General features: G+C 40.4%; 1 non-coding gene across 1 annotated transcript; it reads right to left on the reverse strand.

Moving 5' to 3' along the window:
- Nucleotides 1-3,878: 3,878 nt before the first annotated feature.
- LOC120617001 (5S ribosomal RNA) lies at nt 3,879-3,997 on the reverse strand. The gene has a single exon (XR_005656741.1). It is a non-coding gene; the product is annotated as a 5S ribosomal RNA (ribosomal RNA).
- Between the last annotated feature and the right edge of the window lie 2,003 nt (nt 3,998-6,000).

The following is a 6,000-nucleotide window of genomic DNA, read 5'->3' on the forward strand; positions in this document are numbered from 1 at the left end:
AACAAAAACAAAAGCATTAAAAAACAAAATCCCTGCCTCTACTCGTTATCTTTCCAAGCCTCTCTTGGTCCCTCTCACTCTTTCTCTCTGAGACGAGACCACACTCTGTCTGTGGAGTGTTACCCCTTTTTTTAAATAAACTTTCCTTTTGACTCTAACTTTGGCATATGTGTTGAATTCTTTCTTCTCTCTCTGCCAAAGGACCCTCTTCTCTCAGTGCAGCGCTTGGTCTCCCCATCACTTGGGAAAATTTGCTCTGTCCTGCATCATCTTTTCTGGCTGACCACGAAGGGACCGAAGGACATAAACTCGTCCCACCCAAGCTCACCATGGCTCCTCTCATCTGAAAGTGGCTGGGATTCATTTCCCTAGGCCGTGCAGATTAATTGGCCTTGGGCAAATGGTTGATGTCGTTTCTAGGGGGCTGGTGAGAGACTTGTTCTCCAATCGATCAGGAGTCCACTAGTCTTGCCTATTTTCTCTACTTTTCTTCCTCTAACTTCCCTGACTTGGTCGCCATCAGAATTGCAGAGAAGACCTGCTGAGGGACCCCGTCCAAACTCCAAATCAAAAGACTGAGTAGCACCTTTTGGACACAACAGGATGGGTAAGCCCCCATGGGAATCCTCTGTTTCTTCCTCTCAACCCCTTGCTTTCATTTTTGCTGGGAGCTCGCAACTGGGGAAGCAGTGGGCTGCGGAAGCTTGCCCGGACTTACTCCCCGACCTTGCCCCTTAGCCATTTCCTCCTTCCTTCCCATCTCCAACGGGAACTGTAGTGGGAAGGAGGAGGAGTCACAGTAGCAACTCCACTGAACTCTCCTAACTCATCTCCTATCTGTCCTGGTGTTACCGGAGAGTGAGGATCTTCTCCGGTGCATTGTCCAGGTTCTTGATGTCTCAAACAAAGAATTGAGCAATATACCAAAATACAACAGAAAAGAAAAGCTTTATTAGAAGGGAAAGTACACTTCCAGATGTGGAAGCGGGCCTGAGCAAGAGAAGCGGGGCTCAAAAGGCCTGGTAACAAAGCCTTTTGGGTTTTTATCACTATTTGCTGTGGGTGGTTACTTTTCTTAGAGGGATGGGTTTCCTTGATTGACAACTAAGATTGACAGGATTCATCATTTGCTTTCTGTGCATGTTCGTTCCCAGAATTCAGTCTGTTATAATGATTAATGAACTTCTGGGCATATGCATCATATTATAATGATGGCATAATGAGGCTCAGGTGAAATGAAGGTCGTTGGGTCTTCATTGCGCAGGTGTGAGTGACTGGCTTAAACTGGTACCTAATTCTCTGCTTATTTGTTTATTTGTGGAAATTACTTTTAGCCTACAAATGTCTTCTGGCTTGCTTAATTGTGGGCAGATTAGGGTGGACCCCTTCTAGGATAGGATGACCTTAGTGTCTTTGCAGGCGGACTCGAAACCCCCTAACTAACTTTCCTGCCTAACTCTTTTCTAAAGCCATGAACCTCCTTATTATTAGTATGGATGTTGAGGGATGGGAGGTCTCTTCTTCTGTATCTACTTCTTGCTTAGAAAGGTCATCATATCTTCCTATTGGAGTTTCATGGAGCTTTCTCCCTTTCTGCCTTAGTTAGGATGGGGTCTTGGGTTTCCTGCTGAAGTGCCGCCTCAGTCCCTAGACAAAGAAAAGATACAAACTTGTTAGTTAAATCATATATGTATTAACTTCTATTATTGATTTGCCTATTAAGCAAGTAAAGGGAAACAGGCTTGATTAATATATTTCTCAAAGAGAAAAAGAAGACCGTTGACCTAAAGTCCCCTCCCCTTCTCAGACTCTGAGGGCCCTGTCTGGCTTAACACTATTTCTGCTTAATGATGGGCTGATGACCCTTATTAATAGCCAGAGGATCTGAGTCGCTAGTTTCGGGGCAATTATCGAGATTTGAGGGAAAAGGCCTTTTTCCTAAAGAAAGGAGGAAAGAAAACTTAACCAGGTTTACTAAAAAAATTAAGAACTCTGTAAGAGATGTCCTGTATCATTTCCTGCTAAAAGATTAAGAATTTTACAAGCGATGTCCTATATCAGTGTCCTTATTTTGTTGCAGAAAATCAGACCGTTGAGAAACCAAGCACCACTCGGAGGGTTGGAGAATTCAGGTTTATTACACCGGTGGTCCCAGAAGAGCTAGCGCTCTGCAGATCGGGGCCCTGAGCTTAGGGGCAATCTTGTTTTTATAGGGCTTATTCACACAGTTACACCTGGCATGAGCGGATTGGTTAATTTGTCCTCAGGCGGTTACAGACCACTGGAGTTGCTATGGGTTACAAAGCGTGAAATTTTCAGACAGGAATTCGGACAATACATCTGTTATCTAGACAGAACAAGCAAAAGGGAGGATGAGTCTTTAGTTAATTTTGAGGTCGCCCCGCCCTTCAGCCTATGCAGCAAGTATATCTACAGAAGCAGAACAAAGAGCTGATTATAAAGTTAGCATTTTGAGTGAAAATTCCTCTTCAATTTCTTGATTGGCTCCGAGACACAGGAGTAATCTCAGAGTGGGCCCAAATAGCTCAGAACTGAGCACCTGGCCTGCATCCCCTACAGTGTGGGACATAGAGCTAGCCCTCCATTACTATCCCTGAATTTCTCTGTGTGTCTCTCTCCCTTGAAGCCGCAGGTTAATCCCCGAACATGCTCAGGGCAGTGATGGGCCCAGACCCATGCTGCCATTCCTCCTCTGGGAGTGGGAGACCCAGGACCCCCACCTGCATCCCTATCGGAGCCACAGTTTACATTTTCTAGGCTGTGAGGCTTCCTACCACTTCAATATGCTGGAAGGACCTCACGTTCTCTGCCTCCTTGGCTTCCTACTCAGCCAAAATGAAATAGCAGGAGGAAGGTCCTAAGAGACTTGCTTTTGATGGTTTGGCTTATGCTTTTTTTCTGGTGCTAAGTTATTTATTGGAGACTCTGGAAGTTCAGAAGCTCCATGAGTTATGTTTTAGGGAATCTTAGAACCTTTTGAAATTAAGCAAAAATTTTCATGTATGTGTACATTTCCCTGGATGAAAGAACTGTTGGATTTTCTTAGTGTCATATGGCCACTGTAAGAGTCATTGCTGTAGGCAAATGCCACCAGATTGGTCACATGTTACTTTTCTGGAAAGAACCCCCCAGTCTCACTCCAAGAGGAACAGTGTGTGTGGACCTTTAGTTTCTCACTTAGTTAATGTGACTGTTAAAATTTGTGCATTGTATAACAGGTATTGTGCCAGGTCTTTGATAAATATATATTTTTAAATTCTCAACGGCCATTAGAAACAGGAATTATCATTTACAAATGATGAAATTAAAGCTTAAAGGGACTACATTACTTGATCAAAATCTTATGGCTAGTAAATGAATGAGCCTAGATTCAAATGTAAGGCTCTAAGTTTTCAAACTTCATGCTCTTTTCATTACATCAGTTGCTTCTTCCTGCACCATCTAATCATTAAAATTAGAGCTGCGGTTCTTGTTTCCTAAGCTGACACCCAACTCTTTATAAATCCTCTGAGAAATTTAACCAATATTTTCTAGCCTAAACTAACTTCTTCTTCTCTCCAATTCTGCAAAGCACATTTTATCTCTGCATTAACACCTCTGATCATCTGTTTTATATTTGTAGTTATCTTTTCTCCTCACTAGATCGTGAACATTATAATAATAACATTAAATAGCATTGATTTAAACCTCCTAAGTGCTAGATACTTTGCTGTGCCTGTCACTTGCACCCTCTCATTCATTTCCTTTTCTTTTTTCTTTCTTTTTTTCTGTTTTAGGAGAGGCAACCCTTGGTTGACCTCACAGATTGTAAGGATCTTGTCTGCTTACAATCCTTTATTTTTTTATTTTAATTTTTATACCTACAGCACCTGGTCTTCCTAGGTAGTCTCCCATCCAAGTACTAACCAGGCCCGACCCTGCTTAGCTTCCGAGATCAGACGAGATCGGGCTTGTTCAGAGTGGCATGGCCGTAGACTCATTCATTTCTTAAACAACAGTTTTGGTGGCACTATTATTATTTGCACTGGGCACATGCCTTACACAGCTTTGACCAGGACTTGAGCACACAACAATAAGACTTGGGACTCAAGCAACAGTCTTTCTGACTCCAGGAATCAAGCTCTCAGCCACTATCTCCTCTGCAGGGACTATGTCTTAATCACCTTCGTATCTTCCTCTCAGGGTCTAGCATCACTCTCAGGAAATGTTTATGAAATTAGACGTTCGAATATTGTGTGACCCAGAATCTAGAGTGTAATATCCACTGGGGAAAGTTCAGCATATATCTGGTCTTGCTTTCAGAGGAAACAGAATGAAATGGAATCCCCAAGAAGGGGGTGTCATGACCACTAAAAAGAGATGACAAGGAAAAAGAGTGTGTTTCACCCACTGTAGACCTTCATTTGAAAATACTATAGTTTATGTATCCCTTGTCCTATTGTTGGATATTTGAGTTATTTCCAGTTTTGGGTTATTCACATTATGAATAAAGTGGCTATGAACATTTTTCTACAAGTAGTTTTGTGTACATATGCACTCGTTTCTCTTGGGTATATATGTGGGGGTGGAATTGCTGGGTCATAGAGTAGATTATGTTTAATTTTCTTAGAAACTACCAAGTGCTTTTCCAAAGGAATTATTTCATTTTACACTTCTATCAATGATGCATTAGAGTTCCATTTTTTCTACATCCTTATCGACATTTGGCATAGCCAGTCTTTTTAAAGCTCTGTTTATTCTGCTATCACAATGTGGTTTTAATTAACATTTCCTTGATGACTAATGCTATTGAGTACCTTTTCATAAGCTTATTGGCTGTTTGGTTATCCAATTTGGAATACTACTCATCAATAAAAAGAACTACAAATGCACACAAAAACTAATAAACTGCAAAACCAACATGCTGAATAAAAAAGCCAGACACAAAAAAGAATATATGTGCTGTATGATTCCATTTATGCAAAGTTCAAGGACAACAACAAGATAACCTATGGTGACAGAAGTTAAAATAAAGATTACTCTCTGGAAGGGACAGTGACTGTGAAACAGCATGGCTCTCTGTGATACTGAGATGTTTTGTATCTCGATCTGGGTGGTAGTCACATGGTTGTATACATACATAAAAAAATTTTACTTCAATGAAGTTTTATTAAAACTTTTGCCAAATGAAACACAACTCAGGATGTGATGTTATCTTCAGCTTAACAAAACCTTAACTTGTGACCCTCAGTCAGGACCTGGCCATTGTTTTTCTTGCTGTCTCAGGGAGTTGACTAATGTAAGGGAAACGGCTGAGGCTTATGGGGCATGCTGGGAAGAAACGGAATTGAGTACTGGGGCTACATGTTAAATCAAAATCATACACTAAATCAACACTCTTAGTTTCACAAACTGTGCTTTTTTTAATTAAAAAAATTATGGTAAAATACATGTAACATAAAATTTACTGTATTAAATCATTTTTAAGTGTACAGTTTAATGGCATTAAGTACATTCATGTTGTTTTGCAACCATCACCACTATCTACTCCAGAACTCTTTTCATCTTGCAAACTGAAACTTTGTATACATTAAACAATAATCATTTTCCCTTCTCCCCATTGTATGTATATACCACCATATATCCACTGATGGACACTGGGTTGTGTCCACCTTTTGGCTATTATGAATAATGCTGCTATGAACATAGGTATACAAGTATCTGTTTGAATCATCGCTTTCAATTCTTTTGGGTATATAACCAGAAGTGGAATTTCTGGATGATATGGTAATTTTATTTTTAATTTTTTTTTGAGGGGCTACCATACTGTTTTCTATAGCAATTGCACCATTGTATTTCCACCTACAGTGAGTAAAATTTTCTACTTCTCATGTCCTTACTAACGCTTCTCTTTTTCTCTTTCTTACTTTTCCTTCCTTCCTTCCTTCCTTCCTTTTTCTTTCTTTCTTTCTTTTCTTTTCTTTTCTTTCTTTCTTTCTT

Source organism: Pteropus medius, unplaced genomic scaffold (assembly GCF_902729225.1).
Source record: "Pteropus medius unplaced genomic scaffold, Ma_sr-lr_union100, whole genome shotgun sequence".
Taxonomy (NCBI): Eukaryota; Metazoa; Chordata; class Mammalia; order Chiroptera; family Pteropodidae; genus Pteropus; species Pteropus medius.